At 35.2% G+C, this 21,434-nt stretch overlaps 1 protein-coding gene across 1 annotated transcript in view; it reads right to left on the bottom strand.

The window, feature by feature from the left end:
* Positions 1-410: 410 nt before the first annotated feature.
* Positions 411-21,434, bottom strand: part of CSNKA2IP (casein kinase 2 subunit alpha' interacting protein) — a 381,659-nt gene continuing 360,635 nt past the window's right edge. Inside the window, exon 3 of the transcript XR_003426812.2 lies at positions 411-1,894. The gene's annotated coding sequence lies outside the window, so the exon portion shown is untranslated. The remainder of the gene's footprint in view (positions 1,895-21,434) is intronic.

The following is a 21,434-nucleotide window of genomic DNA, read 5'->3' as shown; positions in this document are numbered from 1 at the left end:
TTCTATTTAAATAAAGGCTAAAAGTCGGGACACCTGGGTGGCTCAGTGGGTTAAGCATCTGACTCTTGATTTCAGCTCAGGTCATGATCTCGTGCTTTGTGGGTTGGAGCCCCACGTTGGGCTCTGCACTGACAGTGCAGAGCCTGCTTGGGATTTTCTCTCTCTCCCTCTCTCTGCTCCTCTCCCACTCGGTCTCTCTCTCTCTCTCTCTCAAAAATAACTAAACATTTAAAAAATTTTTAAATTAGGGGCGCCTGGGTGGCTCAGTTGGTTGAGCTTCAGCTCAGGTCATGATCTTGCAGTCTGTGAGTTCAAGCCCCCCATCGGGTTCTGTGCTGACAGCTCAGAACCTGGAGCCTGCTTCAGGTTCTATCTATAGATAGATAGATAATAGATAGATAGATAATTGATATATGTGTAGTTAAGATATATGCATAGATACAATAATCATCTCTGTACTTCTAGTTTGTATTGTAGCCTAATACAAGTAATGACCCATTTTGACAAATAGGTTATTAACTACTAAAATTATAAAAAAGGATAAGAAACCTAAGATTTACTTTATAAGCCTGTTTGGACCTACTTTTTTGTTTTGATAGGTTTTCACTTGTGTGATAAAGGATAGGCAAAGGAAACAGAGTTTTCCTTTGTACTACCATGGGTGCACTACCATATATATTTTTTTATTCCATTGAAAAAAATCTCATCAAAATGCCAGTGTAGATTTCTAGACTTCTCTGAAAATCTCCTTTCGCTCCAAATATGTTGTTGGGAGTACTTCTTCCCTGATTCTATCAACTGTATTCACCGGCTCCCAAGTGCAAAATCGAGATAGAGGAGATATAACAAGAAAAGAGACAGGCATCTCTTCACCATTTGTGAGCGTAATGAACCCCTTCATCTGATCTTATTATAATTGTGCCACCTCTGGCACTGGTCTTTGGATCTGCCCCCAGTTATGCCAACATCAATTTCTGGGCATATTGATGCATAATCTTAGCTGGCAAATCTCTACTCTCCAGGCCTTCTGTTTATTGTAATATCGATGAGGTTTTCCTTTTATAGCTCCCTCTCTCTAGATTTTAACCAAATCTAAACAGATTTGGTTAAAAACAAAAGAGACTATTAATTAGCATCTTTCTAAAAAGAAGACTATTTTGTGCTGGTTTTTAATTCTCTGACATAGATCGTTTTGTCTTCATCTCACTGCTTCTGTTTCGTTTCTATGACTGTTTTTATAAAACTCATGCCTGTTTACTCAGATTGTGACAAAAGATAAGCATATTCTGTTTGTATTTTTCAAGCTCATTTTGACACTTAAGAACACGTTCTACCAGTTGAGCACGGTTCTGTCCTTTATCACACTCAGTATTAGAAATGGTATTTATCAGTTAGTAAATCACAGATGTTCAGTATGTGCACTTAACCACAAAAATGGGTGCATCGAGATAGAATGATCACAAAGACATCTCCAACTCAGTAAAATGATAGGTCACTCTTGCCTGAAAGAAAGAACATCTTCCTCTCTTATGTGGGAGAAAAGATAATTTGTCTTTCTTACTTTGTTTAAATGAAATAGCTAGGCTAGTCTGTAGGGTTTTCTCTCTGGATCTGTAAAAGAATTTCCCAAAGGCAACAATTAAAGAACAAATTTATGTACATAAAATGACTATGTGACAGAGAATTCTGTTTATTTTAGTTATCCTTGATTTGGTTTGCCACTCTATAGATCTAATCATTTGGAGAGAGTTTAGTTATGCAGATCGATAATTGAATTTTAGAGTAGTCCAAAAGCATGTTATTGCTTTCCAAATTGCAGAAGAAAATGTACCTGATTTGCTTCTCCCAGGTAAATTTAATCAATATTTCTTTGGTCCAGCTTCAGATACTCCATCTAAAAGTGAAGAGGAAAATTCCAAAGTTCAGTAAAGAGTTTGTTCCTTGACATCAGTAAAGTAACTGCTTACTAACTTTTTCTTTCCCATTTTGAGCTTATATATGGAGAATTTACCTGCAATTTCATAAGGAAGCACATGTTTCTAACTTAATACACAACTAGAATCTGTATTTTTCAATGAAAAGTACCAGACAATTAATTTGGGTGGGCTTAAATGTGCATTAATTCATTGCTCATTTTGATCCACCTTGGGGGCTAATTTGGAAAATATACCACATTAACCTACCACTCAGAGATAATTGCTGAATGTATTTCAAGAGTTTGAAATCATCCCATTATGTACATTTCTACCTTCTTATTTCCATTTGAGCCAATGAAAGGTAAAATGTTAAGTAGGATGAACTAATTATTCCAGGAGAACATTTAAAAAGATGTTTCTCTGCATTTAGTCAAGGGTTCTGCACAATGTAATAATAGATTGCTACTGATGACTTTGATTATTATAATCATGTTGAATGGCAAGGTATTTCAAAAACATTTCTGGAAAAGATTGGCTTAAAGAAAGATACAGGTAACAATAAATCATGATTCAAAAGGTTATCCTACTAGTAAACTACTATGTGATACCTGTTTTTTCAAAGGTACAAATTGTTTCTAAACCTTCAGTGATTCCTGTGATGATAAAATATGTTTGTCAGTCTTTGACTTCTCTAGTTAATATTTTGTTTTTATCATATTGTAATACTTAAAGTTTACACAGCATTCAATATAGATTGAAATAAGAAATTTTTCATGGATACCTATAACTTTGCAATAGTTTCTTAGTTTTTCTTTTTAAAACAAACCAGTTCACAAACATTAAACGGACCACAGACCCCAGGGAACTAACCAATCAAACAATTAACTTTCTCATTAACAAGTTTCACAAGGCATGTAAGTTAAAAAACAACAGTAATAACAAATCTTTATTTCTGAAATGTTAAATCATACTGTGTTGCCTGTCATTTCAAGTTATAACCTGTCCCAAATTCACAGAATCTCAGACATGCCCTGCAAACTGAAAATAAAAATGGCCTTGAGAAAGGAAATCAGATTTCAAATGTCTAAACAATTAACATGAAACCTGAAATATAAGAATAATGCCTTATATTATTTAGAAATTTCTCTCAATCCAGTTATTTTTAAGATCTCTGAATTTAAGAAGAATGCTATAGAAATAAACACTTGTCTCTAACCTTCACCTTAAAGTGCATTTTAGGGTAGTTATCAGATTTAAAAAATAGGTGTCAAGTAGGAAGGAGACTAGTCTAAGCAGTTGGCTGCTGAGCAGATGGGCAAAATGAGGGTAGGGGTAGCTGGAAACAAGAATCTGAAATCCAGTATAAATTTGGCTAGCAAGTGATGACATAATTGCAGGAAAAATCTAGATGGAGTAAATAGGCAGCAAAAAAAAAAAATGCAAGTTATCTCATATGATTGCAAGTCAAAAAGAAGATCATGTAAGCAGAAGTATCTAGGAAAAAACCCTCAAATTTCTTATTAAATGAAGGTACTTGAAATTAAGAGAACAGCTAATGTTCAATTTTAAATATTTATTGATTGTTTTCTATGTAACAAATTGGTAATGACAGTGAATATATTAGAGTTTCTGTCCTAAAAATATCTCACAATCTAGCTGATGCTCACATCTGTATGTTTCTTTAAAATTCAGCATAGGGGTTTAGTTCTGCTGGTTCTTGATGGCTGACCAGGTTAATTAGAAACAATCACCTTAGTGAAGAGAGTGAGAAAACTTGACATCACTACACACACACACACACACACACACACACACATATACATATACACTTGAATAAAAAATACATATTATATATATATATATATATATATATATATATATACACTTGAAAAAAATGTACTTGGATAATTTAAAAGGCAAGGGAAAATAATAAGGCCAAGATTCAGAGGAACACAGAAAATCAGAGATGTGAATCCAGCATTTGTGGCTAATTTTCCCTTAAAATGTCTTTGAATTTCAGAAAAAAAGGTATTTAGGAGGGTGGTGAGTTCAGAGCTCACCAAGTAGAGAGTAATAACTACCTGCTCTGGGATGGGACTATTAAGACCTATATTCTAAAAATGAACTGAGGAAGAAAGGTCCTTGTGGAAATGTATCTCAGCTTCAAGTGATTATTTCAGATCTCAAATTCTTTCTCCATTAAAAATGGCTAAGATAAATACTAGATGTAAAATAGTTATAAACAATAGAGTTATCAGACGCAATCTTTGGCTACTCCTGAGATATTCAAGGAAATGAGAAGATTGGAAATTTTAGCAGAAAACTGGAAATTACAAAATGAAAGAAATGGAAATCAGAACTGAAAAATATAATAAACAGAGCTGAAGAGAAAATTAATAAACTGACATAAGCAAAGAGAGAAAAGATCCAGAATGAAGCAAGGAAAAATAAAAGAGAAAATACAAAACAGAAAGCTGGAGACAGAGAATAGAGAAGAAGAAATCTGTATAAAAACGGAATCTCGAAAGGAACTAGGAGACAGTGGAATACAAATATTATTCAAACCAATAATGGCTAAGCATTTTCCAAACTGATGAAAGACATCAAACCCTGGATTTAAAAAATGAGACAAGTTTCAAGCAGGATAAACAAAAAGAAAGCTTCATTCATGCATATCATAGTAAAATTGCTGAGAACTGAGGCACCTGGATGGCTCAGTTGGTTAAGCGTCCAACTCTTGATTTCAACTCAGGTCATGATCTCGCAGTTCATGAGTTCGAGCCCCATGTTGGCCTCAGTGCTGACTGTGCAGAACCTGCTTGGGATTCTCTCTCTTCCTCTCTCTCTGCCCCTCCCCTGCTGTCTCTCTCTCTCTCTCTCTCTCTCTCTCTCTCTCTCTCTCCTCTCTCTGTCTCTCTTTTCTCTCAAAATAAATAAACTTTTAAAAAATTGCTGAGAACCACAATTAATTTTGCTGAGGAAAAATATGTTTATGCCCCAATAGAATAAACTCAAATTACAGGAGAAAAAATCAAAAAATAATAAAAATAATTTCAAAATTATAGTCAGAAATTTTCACACACCTTTCACAGTTACTGATAGAGCAAAATAGTTAAAGAAGGGCTATATTATAATTTGTTCATATGACTAGCACATGCCAACAATTATTTAGTGAAGGGAATATCCTAGATAAATGTTTGATAGCTATCAGGGACTGATTAAAACTTGGACAAGGACCATTAAGGACTATATGTGTGTGTGTTTCATTTTTATTTCACTATTACATCAGTTTCTATCTATATATCACAATTTCTATTTCTATTTTTGTTCATTTTCCTTACCAATGTAATACTACGCTCATCTATGGTAGCTCTCATCTAAAAACCTCTCAATTTCTCCATAGTCCTCATCTTCAAAAAATTGTAATCAAGGACTACGATTAACTTCTTCACTATGAGTGCACTTGTTAACCCTTTGTTTTTTGGTATAGGTCCTTCCCACTCTACTAGAAATCTTTCTTCAGAAATTCCCATTGACCTAAAACACTAAATATTTTCCTTCAATTGCCTCCTGCTGAATAAATTCACAGCATTTGTCATGATAGGTCATTCCAAAGATATCTGTTGGCTGTCCTAACATCGAACTATCCCATTTATCTTGCAATCCTCTTAGTGTGTCTTCCCTTACTCATATGTATGCATCTTTCCCCTCCATCTTTCTATTATGCTAATTTCTAAGAATCTGCCCACAGCCATTTTTATGTTCACTTTCTTGCTTTGGAATCTTGGCTAAGTCCACAGTTTCAGCTACCATCTCCAAATCAGTCACTTCCAAATCTTTCCTAAGAAACAGCTGAATTTCTAACTGTATGTTATTTCTACACTGAATTCAGTAAGTCTAAAATTAAATGATCTGTCCCTGGAGTACCTGGACGGCTCAGTTGATTAAGTGTCCAACTCTTGAGCTCTGTTCAGGCCATGATCCCAGGGTCATGGGATGGAGCCTGGAGTGGAGCCCTTAGTGAGATTGGTGTTTAGCATGAAGCTAAGATCCTCTCTCTCTCCCCCTTTGCCCCTCTGTCCCTATCCCACACTTGCACACTCTCTCTCCAAAACAAATTATCTATTACCATCTTTTACACAATTCTCAGGGGTCTTATAGTCCTCTTAATGTACTTTTTTTGCAGTCACTGTAACTAAAAATCCCTGAATTACTCTTGTTTTTCCTCTTCCTTGTCTTTAATTATACATAAATCATTATATATATTGAAGCTACATATGTATGTGTATATATGAATGTATATATATAATATGTATATTATATATGGTTTTTTGCATATATTTCTTCTTCCTTAACCCCCTTTTTACCATTTTAGTGAAAATAATCATTACCACTTGAGGCCATCATTAGTATTTTTGAAATATTTTCAGTCTTCCTTGCTTCCAGTTACATGGTAGGAATGCCTTTCCCTGCATTCCTGGAAAGTAGGCCATGCAATGTGATTTCCCTTGGTCAGTTAAGTATAGAGAGAAGTGTTATGTGAAAATTCTGGATGGAAGCTCTTCAGGCATTGCATGTTTTACCCTGCTGCTACTCTTTCCCTACTGCAATGATAATGGAGAGCAACAGTGATAAGAAGAACCCGCTGATATGTGCTGGTTAAGTTGTGTAAGTGAGAAACTTTTAAAGACCCTGAGATCTGGGACTATATATATATATGCAATATATATACACACACACACACACACACACACACATATATATATATATATATATACTTTTGACCAAAGTATACTTTTGACCAAAAACTTTTCATCTAAACTTTGTCTTTTAAATGAAATTTTTCACGTTATGAAAAATACATTCTTCTTACAGAGTATTAAAGAAAAAGAGAATACTACACTTAGCATGGTGAACATAGTGCATTGTACACAATTGTCCAATCACTATGTAGTATACCTGAAACTAACATCGTATGTCAACTATACTTCAAGAAAATTTCAATGTGCATATGGCAATACTTTTTTATTAATTTGCTCTTCCTCAGTCAAATAAATGGTTTGAGCTTTCCTCCAAGAATATAAAAATGCAAAAATGGTTTAAATACAGAATTCAATCAAATTATGTATAAAGAATAACGGAACAAATTACCTAATTTATATATTCCAAAAGACGAAAATAGTTCAATTGCTCAAAATTTACCTTTGAGTTTATAGAACAGATTAATTCTTTCCCCATTGTTCAAGGGGATGCTTCTGTTAATGGGATCCCTGTAACTCCAGGGGAATTTACTGATTTGTTAGCAGCAGATATGTAAACCACAGGCCTTTTACTGGGGAACATGAGCATGGGGGTGTACAATCTATGGTTAAGTCTTCTGTGGGTTCCTTTATTGACTTTATTTTTGAATGGAGTAACCTATCTGTTGAATAATGGTATAGTCAAGAGGGAGTAATGTCAGTTGGGGAAGGCAGGAGGATGAGTTGGTACACTTTGATTTTGGTATGGGATTGTTGCTTGTAGGCTTTCACTAAATATGCCTTTTTCTCTATCCCAAAGCACATCTTCACTCAATTTTCAGCAGTCACTATGTATGTCAAATTCCAATTTCTTGATTATTCTATCCTCATTCATCACCCCCTTTCTTTGTGTTACCTTCAGAAGTTTCCCTCAGCTAGTGCGTTAGTTTGTAAACAATTAATAATGATATGCCAATGTTATTTATCTTTTAGTTCTCCCTCACCACCTTTCAGTGATATGACTTGGTTTTCCAAATGTATATCTCTGGCTTTATTTTTGGCTTAAAACTTAGCTAGATCCCTTTGCTCTTGTCCTATCTTTGACAGAAACTTTCATTATTTTTTTTTTCTCTACTCAAGGTCTGGGCAAATATGAATCATTTTTCAATTTCTAACATTCTAGATCACAAGATACACTTTGTGACTTACAATTTTGAATTGTAGCTGATTCCTTATGAAGTGAGCACAACTTTTGCAAGTAACAAAATTCAGATGTTCAATAAAAACAGCTTTATTTTCTATAACAATCTATATTTCAAGTCCAAAGTTGGTTATAAAAATTAATCTAGTTACTTTTAGATGTATTCATTATTTCAGGATTCAACCAATATTTTTCACTGATCCCCCTCATTCTTTTCCCCAGAGTGCCATTCAAATTCCTCCTGGCTTATGTATCAAGCTTGAATCTGGAAAAGGTAAAACCACATGATTTAGAGTTTGTTCATTCTGGTATCTGTTGAGGTTAACAATCCCATCACTGTCTTGAATGTGTCATCGGGGTGACTTAACGATAGTACCACATTGATATCTGCTAGAACCTGACAACCAAACAAGTTTTGAAACAGCTTCTGCCCTTCATGATCCCTGGAAGTTTATCCTCAAACTTCTATGCCTTTCTCAAGGCAAGAGAAAATAGGACTGCTTTCTCACAATACTCCGGCGACATGTGACTCTTTGTAGGAACATCTCTCCCATATGTCTCTGGAGGTTTTTATACGTATAATTTATCCTATCACCAGACTGCTGGTGTAGAGGAAAATCTAACAGTCTGATGTCACAAGGGCTCAAATGAAAACTGTTTAGGAGTTTCTTCCTCCTTCAGATTTACCCCAAGACATCTGCCTTCTTCACATCCTTTCTCTGGAACTAGTTCCTTCTCAAAACCTGCCTCTCTAAGCCTTTCTCTTCTGATCATGGGATCTTTATGAAATTCATGGGAAAACTGGCACCTACATCTGTATTCATTATTCCCAAATCTGTATTTAATCTATACATATTCTGTCCTCCTTACTTCAAAATATTTTGTAACTAAAAAAAAAAAATCTCTGACAAATCAAATATTTTCAAATTATTATCTGTTATGAGTTTCAGGTGACAATTTTTTGAGCTCAAAAATCAAGAACTTTTTCTCTGTTGTGCCACTGTTCAACTTCTGTTTTTTGGACCCATGTTCCTAGACTCACATAACTGCATCCTGAAATGGGAAGACAAGATGGGAGCAAAATAGAATTCCGGTAATAAAAACACATTGATGAATATGAAAATATCACACCAATGTGCTCGTTTCCTTAAGGATACACTTGTTCTGTACTTGTTCTTGAAAAAATTGTCTTTTTGTTTTTGGTGGGTGTGAAAATAGTAAAATTTTAAGATGCTTTTCTTTCGTTATCTTTCGCCACAAATCCCATCATTGGCTTGGAAGTATGCTGATGTCTCTGCCAATTGAAAATACTTCTCATCACACTGACAGTACCTTCCAGCTACTGCCCTGGTTCCTTCCTTTCATTGCCAGACTTCTCTAAGGAATCTTCAACACTTGGAGTTCATGTCTTTACTGCCTTTACTTTTTTAAACAAAATATTCAACCTAAAAGCAATGTTAAATAACCAAAATGTTTACCACTGCAAAATTTAAAACTCCAAAATGACCTATGAAGTCCTGTGTGGCCTGCTTACTATCTATCTCTCAAGTTATATCTCATAACACCTTTCCTCTTGTGTTAAATGTCGAGTCACATACCCTTTTTCACTTTGCAAAGTTCCTTCTACCCTGGCCTTTGCACATCCAATTTTCTCAGCCCCCAATGCTCTTCTTTCCACTTCTCTGATGTAAAAACTTGATGAATTAGCACTCACTAACTGAAGCTTTTCTGATATATGATCTCTTACACTTGATCTTAGCCAAAAGACGGAGAAGCAATCTAATGTATGATCTCTGAAAACCTCATGCTGTCTTTAATAGCACTATCATAGTGTTGATTTTACAGGCATTAGTAATTATTTGATTAACAACTAGGTCTATTACTATACCAAAACCATGCATGTTAGGTTCCCTATTCCTAGAAATTGGTCTGTTTGTTGGTTTATAATAGACACTCAATAAATATGTGTTGAAAGAAAGAATAAATCTTTCTTTTTTAGGAACTTCTTTGAGGAGTATTCCCTGACAGAGAAGAGACTGTTCAGTGAATCACAGACATTGTTCCTCTTTCATATTATAAGACTGTATTTTTTTATGTCAACTAGATACTAAGTATCTAAAAATTGCAGTATCACAATCACTACTATTTTATTATCCTTTGTAATATTCTGAGTAAATTCTCAGTGATTGCCCTGACGAAATTCATAGGGCAGTAATAGGATAGTTGTCATTTGAATTTGTATATTTCTATGTCCTTCCCTCCTCAAAATATTATATATTTAAGGCAAAAATTTAAGCCTTAAGCCTAATGGGCAGTATAAGTTCTCTTCAATTTAGCCCAAATTGACACACCCTCCAGAACAATGGAAAATATTATTACAGTCCTCTCTGATAAATAATTTACGTTAATTTTATATTAAAATAAACAGATACATTGTGCAGCAGTTGCCCAAGATCTTATGATAAAATAATAGTCTTTAAGAACCATGTAAAGTTCTATTTATGATTATCTCATCATTTATTTGACCTCCCTTGTTGAATATTTAGATTATTTACCAGTTTGTATTAATATTAATGATGGTTTGAGTCAATTTACACGTATGTGTAGTAAGTGCATTGAATAACCAGTATTCACAGAGTGTAATAAAAAGCAGCTGCATTGTGTTTTCGCCCACTCTCCCTCTAAAACCACATTTAAGGTTTTTTAAATCATTTTTAAGTAAGAGAAAGTCTTATTACAACTTTAAATCACTGAATGCAATCTCAATTCAGCAATTAAATGCATTTAGCCTCAGGTAATAATAGAAACTTTGAACTTCTTTCAAAGACGAATATTCTCAACTTTTTCAGATCTTGTTCAACAGATGGAACACCAGACTTCAGGAATGAAAGATGATTGGCATTTTTGTTTCTTCTGAAAGTCCTCCTTCTCTGAGCTACTGAATGTTTTCCATTGTTTGCTTATTTGTTTGTTTTGTTTTGTTCTGTTTGTTTCTTTTCTGGGGTTGCAGTAGAAAAAGAAAAAAAAGAGGTAAGGAAATCAAGACATTTTAACTTGCTTGGAATTTTTATAAGCTAGCTTGGTACTCTCAAGACCTGACAGATGTTTAAAGTCTATGCTTTTGTGAACATGTTTCTAAATTTACCAGAGGCCACCACTGAGCAAGTTCTATTGTATTTTGCATAATGTGCCTCTCAGTTGTCTCTAATTTCTTATTAACCCCTGTGAATATGGCTAGCTCCCCTCCAGCTTCCAAAAGGTGAGGTTTCATTACCCATTAAAGAGACATTACTCACTATTTTGGCCCTTAATAGATAGTTCTTTCTTTCTCTTGGCCCATTTGTGGATCATAGCAAAACTCAAGCATTTCTTATTTAAACAAATTCTAATACTGTAGGCCTATTATAAGGCAGTAGCACCTCTCTCTGTTTCACCAAAATAGCCACTACACCCCTCATCCTCTAAATCTCCTGGACCATAATCATTCATCATATTACACTAATGACAGAGATACAATATTAAGCTCTCTCTGTGGTGCCACTGGTGTTCCTCTTCCAGTTGAAGCAAAAGGTCGGTCCAACTGTCCCGTGGGTTCAAGGTGGGGAACACAGGGGAGTCTCTCTAGGAAATCTGATTTATCTTTCTCTCTGTCTCCAACAAATTGCCTCGTTTATGGTCCCAATATGTGTGAATATCTTACAGACTATTAGAACCTGCTTTGACATTTGCACATGGTGGTCCGTTGTATAATCCACATTGGAATTTAATGTTTATTGTGTTCTTGCTTTAGCAAAAAAAGAACTAAGAAAGAGTAAATACATTTTTTGCATAAAAAATGTTTTCGACACCAGAGTGTCCACAGTTATTGGCCAGACTGTGACTATTTTAAAGCTCTTGGTACACATCTGTTAAGTGTTGCGTAAGGTTGTAGCTGTCAGTTTACCCTCCAAACTCATCTACAAATGCTCCTAAACAATGAGCATTACCCTAAAAAACCCCTGTCAATTAACCATTTTATTGTTTTGTTTTTACTTGTTTTCTATTGATTTAGAATATACACCTTCAACATTTGTTGTTAACCAGTGATCCTTTCTTACAGAATTTTTGTCACATTCTTCCCCAGATTTCTATCGGAATAATATCATTTCCTATTAACTTTCAGGGCCTCCAAAAATCCTAAGTATTCCACACCTATCACATACCTTGCAAATATCTGTAGTTTGTCCTATAGTCCATTTGAATATTGATACTAGTCCTGCTTCCCTGAGAGCCCCCTATGTCTTCAATCTCCCTACACAAACTTTATGACAGTCAACATTATGACGTATCAAATTCTCATAGCATAATCCTTGTTCCTAAAAGGGTCAGATTTATGCTGCCAAATAAAGTGGGTAAAACTCAACCCGGCATTCAGAGCCCTCAAAATGACAACACCATTAACAGCAATGACAATGGTTATTATGATTTTTATTGAATACTATGTTGACTGTTTTATATTATTTTTCTCATTTGAGCCCCAGAGCAACCATGTAAGATAGTACGATTATTACCCCTATTTTACAAATGAGAAAAAGTTAGTCTGGGAATTAGATAATGTTCCCACAGTACGGGAGGTTGAATAATAGTCCCCCAAAGATGTCCACATCTTAATCCCCAGTAAATATAAATATATTCCATCACATGGCAAAAAGGTTTTGCAGGTGTGATTAAGTTAAGGATTTTGATATGGGGAGATGATTCTGAATTATCTGAGTAGACCTAATGTAATCACAGGGTCCTTATAAGAAACAGACAAAAAGGACAGAGTCAGAGATGGGATGACAGAAGTAGTCAGAGAGGAGAGAGATTTGAAAATGCAGTATTATTGGATTTGAAGATGGAAGAAAGTGCTACTAGCCAAAGAATATAGGTGGCTTCTCTCAGCTAAAACTGGCAAAAAAAAAAAAAAAAAAAAAAAAAAAAAAAATTCCCCCAGCACCTCTAGAAGAAATATATTGATCCATTTTGGACTTCTGATCTCCAGAACTGTCAGATAATTGATTTGCGTTATTTTATGCCATTGCTTGTGGCAGTTTGTTACAGCAGCAATAAGAAACTATATACAGGATCACAGGACTGGTAAGTAGTGAAACAATGACTAACCATTCTCTGTTTGATTTCCAAATTTCTCATCTTTCTTCTTATATGGCCAACCTGCCTTTCCAACTACAGCTGAATCGTTGACAATGACATGAAAGTCTTAATTTCAAATATACTATTGTTAAACCATGTGTCAAATAATTTACCCTGATATTTTCCTTTAAAAATATGTATTTACTTTTGTATTAAATATGTATTCTGGATGGTTCAATGGAGCATCATCCAATTAAGGCTGAAGTCATGATCTCACTGGTTCCTGATTTGGAGCCTGAGCCAGCATCAGGCTGTCTGCTATCAATAGGGAGGCTGTTTTGGATCCTTTGTCCTCTCTCTCTGCCCCTCCCTCACTCACACTCTCAAAAATAAAACATTTAAAAATATATGTATCTTATAATCCAGCCAAAATGTTGCTTCCTGAAATACTAACTTTAATTCCTGGACAATATTCTGAATTTACTAATTTTTTTAGCTGTAATCCTGCCCCCCATTCTCTCATCTCCCAACACAGACACACTGATCATGCACCATTTCCTCAGCACCCAGCTGAAATGCTACGTTTCCGTGATTGTAGTCCTGATTTTTTTTCAGTATATGACTGTCAGTTGTGCTGTGTTTCCTCTTGTACAATCTTATATCCTACTGAGCTATAGTTAGTTATATCTGCCTTCTTCACTAGGTTTTGAGTTGTCTGAGTCTATGGATGGTATTTGCTTTTTTTTTTTTCTTTTTTTATAGCTGTGAGTTCCTAGCCTAGGATATGGCTCCAGGTAGGTGATCAGTAAAAGTATGTCGAATTGAACTGTGCCTGCTAAGAACTGTGTCTTTATAAGCCAGCTCTCAGCCATTCAATAACTTCTACTTCTGCCGCAAGGCTTTAATAAATATGGTGCAAGCCCCAAAAATGCACTTTTGGGTCAAATATATTGAGTTCAATCCTCTTCTCCACAAATATTGCTGAAATGAGCCTGGATTCCATCCCAGTTTCTGTCAAAGAGAACTTTATAGGCAACTCCTGGCTTTAGCTGAGTCCTTTATCCCAGGGACTCAAAGGCCATTACAGCTGCAAACGCTTCAAATCATAACAGAAAAGGAGGTTATATTACTAAATTATGTGAACTTTTTCAAATTCAACACATCAATCATTCTTCTTAAAACTGTAAATTCTCTGTACAGTACAACACATTTCTGAAGTAAAGAAAAAATGATTTTATATCTAGCTGGATAGTACTAGAAAACAACTATTTCTAAAACTTTCTATCTAGTATTCTTACATTACTCAGTTACAATTGGAAATGGCTCATTAGCAGATAATATTTTTCTTAGTTGTTGTAGGGGATCCTTTGCCTCTTCTCAGTGTAGACATCCACACTGAGTTATTTTCAATGTTATTCGAATTCTTCCCTCAGGGAATATCATGACACTCTGTATCCATCAGGCTACCTGTTTCATTTGTCTTATGCTTTAACCTGTAGTTTCCTGATGCCGTTTTAGTGGTGGTTGAAAAAGTCTTAAACATCATGGGATGTTTGAAAGTTTACATCTATATACAATAGATAAAATTCTCTATCTGTACCTTTCTGATCAATGTCTGTGTCAACCAACAAACTCTGAAGGTGTAGTTAGATCAGCACAGAAATTTTATAATTGTGGAAGGGTACCATCATATTAAAATTTTATATTTTAGTGCCCTAGCTAATTTTTAAGTGCTTAACATTAGTTATTTTTTTGTGCTTCAAATAACCTCTATCAATACTTACCATCCCTGGTCACTGATGGACTCATTCCTCAAGTACTTTGCTTTGAGTATCTATGGTAGATCATTCATGGAATGGCATTTTAAGAAATCAGATCTTCAAAGCTTACTTTTCCCTAAAAGGTTAGTTTAAGAAAGATTTCTGTTCCTTCACAACCAGAGAGTTTCAAGCAAAAGCCATGGTGCTGCCTTGGACTTGATGACATTCAGCAATTGGAGAATATTCCTGAATTGACTATTTTCAGCATGCACATAAGTATATCCATTTTTATGGGTGAGAGAGGGGATGAAGAGGTCAAAGGTAATTGGGAGCCTTAGGAAGTTTGTTGTTGATATTTTTGTTAGCCAATTTATTTTCGAGTGCCTGTGCTCACATATTTAGAATATGTTGTCATTAGTGCTTCGTGTAAAATCATCCTAGTATAGGGGGAACAGTGAGGATGCTAGAGACAGACAAACTTGCTGTAAGTTCTTGTCTATGTTCTCAATGGAATTGTGTCAGCTTTCTCATCTGCTAAAATAAGGGAAAACTTATCCATTCTAGCATCATTGTGAGATTCACAAATGATATTTTATCTGCAGTTCCTGATATGTAATGAGCATTGCAAAAATGTAATTATTATCATTCCCTGCTGACATTTATAAAAAGGAAAATTAGGCTGACTGTTTTCTATTATCATTTGGAAATTACACACGTGATGTGGTCCCCACATCATGCTTGACTAACAAAAAGAAGTCTAAATTTTAATTAAGGGCAAGGTTTGAATATTGTCAAACACTCTTTCACTAATTTTTAAATTGTGGTCTTGGATGTATTCCAAGACTTTAGAAAGGGATTGTTATTTAGATATATTTTGAGACAGAGAGAGAAAGAGAGAGAGAGAGAGAGAGAGAGAGAGAGAGAATCCCAAGCAGGCTCCACACGGTCAGCACAGAGCCTGATGGTGGGGCTCAACTCAAGAACCCTAAGATCATGACCCGAGCCACAACCAAGAGTCAGACACTTCACCGTCTGAGCCCCCCAGATGCCCCCAAACTGTACACTTTTAAAAGGATGGGAATTTTGGCATGTGAATTGTATCTCCACTTTAAATATGTGTGCCAAAAAAAATATAGTAGATGTAGGTAGGTAGGCAGCCAGGCAGTGGACTTTCCTTTCTTCCTTTCTTTCTTCCTTCCTTCCCTCCCCTCTCCCTTTCCGCTCCTGACAATGGAAACAAACATTAAGGGAATAAGCACAGAGGACAAGATGTGAGATTTGAGAAGCATTAGGGACAAGAGCAAATTTAGAAGGAAATATTAAAAATATGTGCAGTGTACATATTTATTTTACCTCCTCCAAACAAAAGTTCAAGAAAATCTGTATCAGTTTTTAATATTTTTTCATTGAATTTGTACGTGCATGTATGTGTGTACATGCACATGCAATTGTGTCTATTTTCTTGACTGCAATAAAATACTAAGGTAAAATCTAGTATGGTTCAAACACACCTAATTCTATGTAGGTCATACTTCTTGGGCCCACCTAAAATTATTTGATTATACACCTATATTTTAATAATTTTCAACGAACAGCATTATTGTTAAAAAGCATAAAGAGAAGTAAAGAGAGACAGGCAATTTATTCAATGATCTACTCCTTATGAAATTTAACTCAATCAATTTATGCTAACTCATGAAGAAAAACTATCCATTGAAATTGAAATATCACCTCAAGTAGGAAGCCATCAGTGGACAAACCCAGACAGGATCAATATTCTCTAGTGTCTGCATTTAAACCATCAGGACATCAACAAGCTTGGACTAGTAGTGTTGGACATGTGCCTTCTAGTCTATCCTTTCATATTGTGAATTTCCTCAGTATAGAGACTATGTCTCATATTTATTTGCCTAGATCAACAAATATTTGTTGAATTGTATGCTTTAACAAAAGTTTCGTTTATGAAATAGAACACCAATTTTTCACAGAGAATACAATTTTTTAACATTCTTTTCTGGTTCCTGGAAATATTTATATTTGCAAACTGTGGCATCTTTTTCTTACTATAAAAATATATGCTGAGCATGCAATCCAAGCAAAGACGTCTGTGTGGTCTTGAGGGATATTTCATTTAGGCTGTGGTAGAGCTTGGAAAATTATCTTTGCTTTTCTATAAAATACAACTTTCTAATGGCTCAAGTGCTGATACCTCTCAAATAATGTCTTGTTCTCATTTCAATAATACTAGAAAAATACTTATTTTTTTAACTTTATTTTCTCACAATGCCATGTTCCTGAGAGGGTGTATTCCTTTAAATAAAATGAATTAAATCGCAAACCTCTCAATTTATGACAAAGTTACAAACCATCTCTTTAGGGGAGGTTAATTCTATAAATTAATAATCTCTTCACCATGAACTTATTCTTGTGCTAGGAAAGTGGCATTTTTTGATCTGGTCCTCAGATTCCTGGAATATATACTTCTTAGAGTCTACAGATGCTCTCCTACTCATGAAGACGCAATAAATGAAATGCAAAGTTTTAGGACTTTTGCTGTCTTCCAGATTTGGGAAAGAAATTGTTAAGAAATCAATCTCTTCCCGTTCTTTCTTGCTGTGTGTGTGTGTGTGGGGGGGTCTTTTACCTAAAAATCGGGCAATGAAACAATTATTTTCATGCATTAAAAAGACTAAATTGAATGGGTCCACTGGTTATATTAGTTTTATGTAAGTTTAACATGAAGGTTGAGAGGAAATAAAATTTGGGATACCTACTGAGTTAATTTCCATATTCCTGTTAGATCTTGGTCTTATGCCTTCCAGCACTTTTAAAAACATCTGTAACTAGTGAATTGGGACAAAATAGTGAAATGCAGCATCCAAATGGAGCTACGGAGGTTTGGATTTCCTCATGGAAAACTGGAAAATATATTTTTTCATACTTAGTGAACTCTTTTTCAATTGGCAGAATATTATACTTTAGGCCATAAATGAAAGAAATTAAATACTGCATCAGCAAATGGTGACAGGGAAAATACATACAGTTATAAACATATTCTTACAAGGAAGCTTTTGGGTGGCCTGAGGGTGGTTGGGGGGGGGGAGCCTCAATTAAAACCAAATGTCTAATGTGTATCCACACTATAAAACTTACCTGTCAAAATTAACCCATTGCTTAGCCATTTGAAAAACCCAGGTCTGACAAATAAGAAAACAATTAATTTCAACTTCAAACCTTGTAATAGTAGACTATTAAGCTGCTCCATGTTTTTACCATCTTATTGATCCTCTAATATGTCTGAAGAGCAGCAATATTTATGTCTGTAGTTTATTACAGCAACCATTTGTTGCATTTCTATTGTATGTGTGTGTCATTACTGTGAGAAGCACAAGAGGAACAAAGATTGTTAAATCCCAGTTCTTTCATTTAAAAGACTCAATCTGGAAGGGTAGGAGGGAGTGAGGTTGCAATTTACTTTTTGAATCAATGAGATTGATTGTAGTTTCTAATAGAACCATTGGTGTTTTTTCTTTCTTTTTCTTATGCTCATTGGGTCTTCATAAGATGTGGAAGATAGTGTTTAATGAATAAATTATTTGAAAATGAAATTACCCTCACAGCTAGCCTTAGATTGTGCTTACATGCATGACAGAACAGAACAGATTTGTCACCTGAGCAAAGTCCCATTTACCTCTCTTCCAGAAGCACACTCATTCCTGAAGCAGGCATAGACTACACTGGGAGCGACCTATGTCATTTTTTAGTCCGGTTTCCAGGCTTTATCTTTAACTCACACCAGAATGATGACTGTCCCCAAATTAAAGATGCAAATCAAACTGCCTGAACTAAGTCTCCATTTGATGTCAGTGCCTAGATACTTTGTTTTCAAAATCTTTATCACTTAGAGAGGCATTATATTCCTTTTTTTGGTTTTTTGTTTTGTTTTGTTTTTTGTTTTTTGTTTTTAAACCACCTTAACAGCAGCTACATTCCAATTGATTTGGTGAGATGAATGCCATTTACACTTCAGTTTGCACCTTTTTGAAAATGCTCAGAAGGGAATAAATCTACACTTCCCAGAATGATTGTGCATAAGGAAGTCTGGGGTTGCTAAGAAGAGGTGTTAGACACGTATGGGAATGTATTAGTTACAATCACACCTAAATCTCAATGATTTCCAAAGTGATAGAACTAAAGTATACAGGAGAGCTGAGAGAGTTGGCAAAGATTAATTATACTTGACTTTTCTCTTGTTAATTATAAATGGCTAAAACTTCATAACTTCTACTGATGGAGCATTTGGTTGTAAATCTTTGTGGAAACAAATGTAAGAGATATGTAATTATTAAGCGCATTTAAGTTTCTCCTTTGTACAGGAGAACAAATAGATTACAGTGTCTTGGCATTAAAATATGATCACTAATTTAGAAGTAAGCAGGTTATATGGATTTATGAAGAACTTGGTATGGTTGTTCAACCTTTGTAACAATCCCACCATTATGCCTTTTACTTTCTTATTGTGATTTGCAGCAAGGTCTTCAAACAGCAAGAAAAAAAAAAGTGGTAAACTTGAACTTGAACTTGTGCTACTCAAAACCAGGCATATAGGGGGATGAAATATAAGAGACTGGATGACTAGAGCTGAGATAGGCAAGGAGAGAAGTAGCCTCAAAGACAGAAAGAAAGCTAACAGTAGTGCCATGATATCTTCAGCAGAGAAAAAACAAGGCAAGCCCTGGAGCCAGCCCGACCATGCTCCAGGATGGCTTTGGAGGCATATAGACTTGGATTCAGATCATAGCTTTGCAATTCATTATTTGTGTAATCTGAAAGCATGTTGAAATCCATCACTTCTAAACTAATGAAACTAATGCCTGCTTGATTAGGTTGTCATAAAGAACTAATGAAACTTAGGTATTGGAGGAGCCAAATTAAGAGACTGAGAAGAGGTGGACAGTCATACAGGGGGACAACCTGGGTGGACTGTTGCTACAGAAAGAAAAAGAGTGCCTCAGGATGGAGTGGAATGCTGAGGAATGTTACAGAAACTGAAAAGTCTTGGTAGGATTTTGTAGAAGATGAGTGAAAAATGCAAATGTATTGCAATGTGAATGTTTCCATGTAAACAAAGGCTAACAGAGCAGGAACAATTAGACCCAGCCTGGTGTGGGGAGGCCAGAGAAATGGGGATGAAAGAAACAATGCCGATCAGAGTTGAGGAGTAGCTAAGGGGCTAGAAGAAGATAAGGCTGTATGATCAGCAGGAATGATACATGACCCCAACATTTATTTGTCACTGTAGACTGAAAGTTTAATGAAACTGTATTAACTGTTCATGAGACATATACCCTCTTAAACAATCTACAAATACAGTATCAGTACTAATTATATGACACGCTATGGATTTCCTTTGAATAAGCATTAAACGTTTGGAACCCATGTTAGCACGGCACACTTGGACAATTAAGCTGAGCATTGCATGTTAATTTCTTTTATCCTATTCATCTTAGTTTTCACCATAGAAACTAAATTACTTTTGAACATTAAGACAAGCCAATTTTTCAGCGAATAAATGGAATTAGGGATAGGTAATCATGCAATTCATCTGAGGTAATGTTGATATAAATAATTAACCTTCTATTTTTACTTGTGAATAATACCAATAAACTAAGAAATTATGTAACATCAAATAAAATAACTCAACTATAATTAATGTAGCATGTATATGGTGATTGGGTAAGTTTTCTAGGTTTCTGTAAGAAAAATACATAAAATGGAGATTCAAAAAGGGTTGTCTTAAAATGGGATTGATTCTGATAGCAAACAGAAAGAAAATACAATGAAATTCAGAATTCTTGTGGCAGGAAGTGATTTTTGAACACAACCTTGCTTCAAGAAGTACATAAGATTATCTTGAATTGAAAATTGCAAATATCTGTCCCAGACTGTTTTTCTGTGAAGCCATCATGACATTTCACCTGTGTAGTTTCCTTTGAATTCAGGAAAGATTCCAAATGGGAAAACTGTGGCTTGGTGGAAAGGAAGGAACTCAGCCTTACATGAATGAACTCCAAGGAATGTTCTAAAAACATATTCAAAAAGAAACTTCCAAAGCACCTACTAGATGCCTTAGGGATAACAGAATAGAGACTGCCAAGTTTTAAAATCCCTTTCTCAGGGGTTTCTAGCTTTGCGACCCACTTGAAGTTTAACAAATTAGACATCTTCATTTGGAAAAAAAAAATGAGGAAACTCTCTCACAAGGATTTTGGATAGCTCTTAACAAAACTATATTTTGATGATCTAATTTTAAATGGATTAGAAACATGCAGATTAAGTTTCTCTAGAAAGAAGCTACTTAAGAATCAAGGGTAAGTTGCTAGGCCAAGGATAGCTTGGCACTGGACAGCCTGGAGTCTTTGAAAATAACCCTCAAATATTTGACGAACCCAAATGACAGCCAAGTTCCCAGAAAATATTGAGCGGATAGTGGTTACTCACATGTAAGCTAAGTCTCCTAGAGGATTTACAATTACTGGGACATTAACTATGGAATATGTAAGGGAAGTAAGTGATCAGAAGAAAGACAAGAAGGGCTAGATGTTCCTTTTCTTTATATTCAATTCCTAATTGATTTGGTCCCCATGTAATAGATTGTGCGTGTGTGTGTGTGTGCGCGCGCGCTTCAATCTGTTACTTCGAGTGC

This window comes from Acinonyx jubatus, chromosome C2 (genome assembly GCF_027475565.1).
Source record: "Acinonyx jubatus isolate Ajub_Pintada_27869175 chromosome C2, VMU_Ajub_asm_v1.0, whole genome shotgun sequence".
In the NCBI taxonomy this organism is placed as follows: domain Eukaryota; kingdom Metazoa; phylum Chordata; class Mammalia; order Carnivora; family Felidae; genus Acinonyx; species Acinonyx jubatus.
This window is presented reverse-complemented; position numbering and strand designations above follow the sequence as displayed.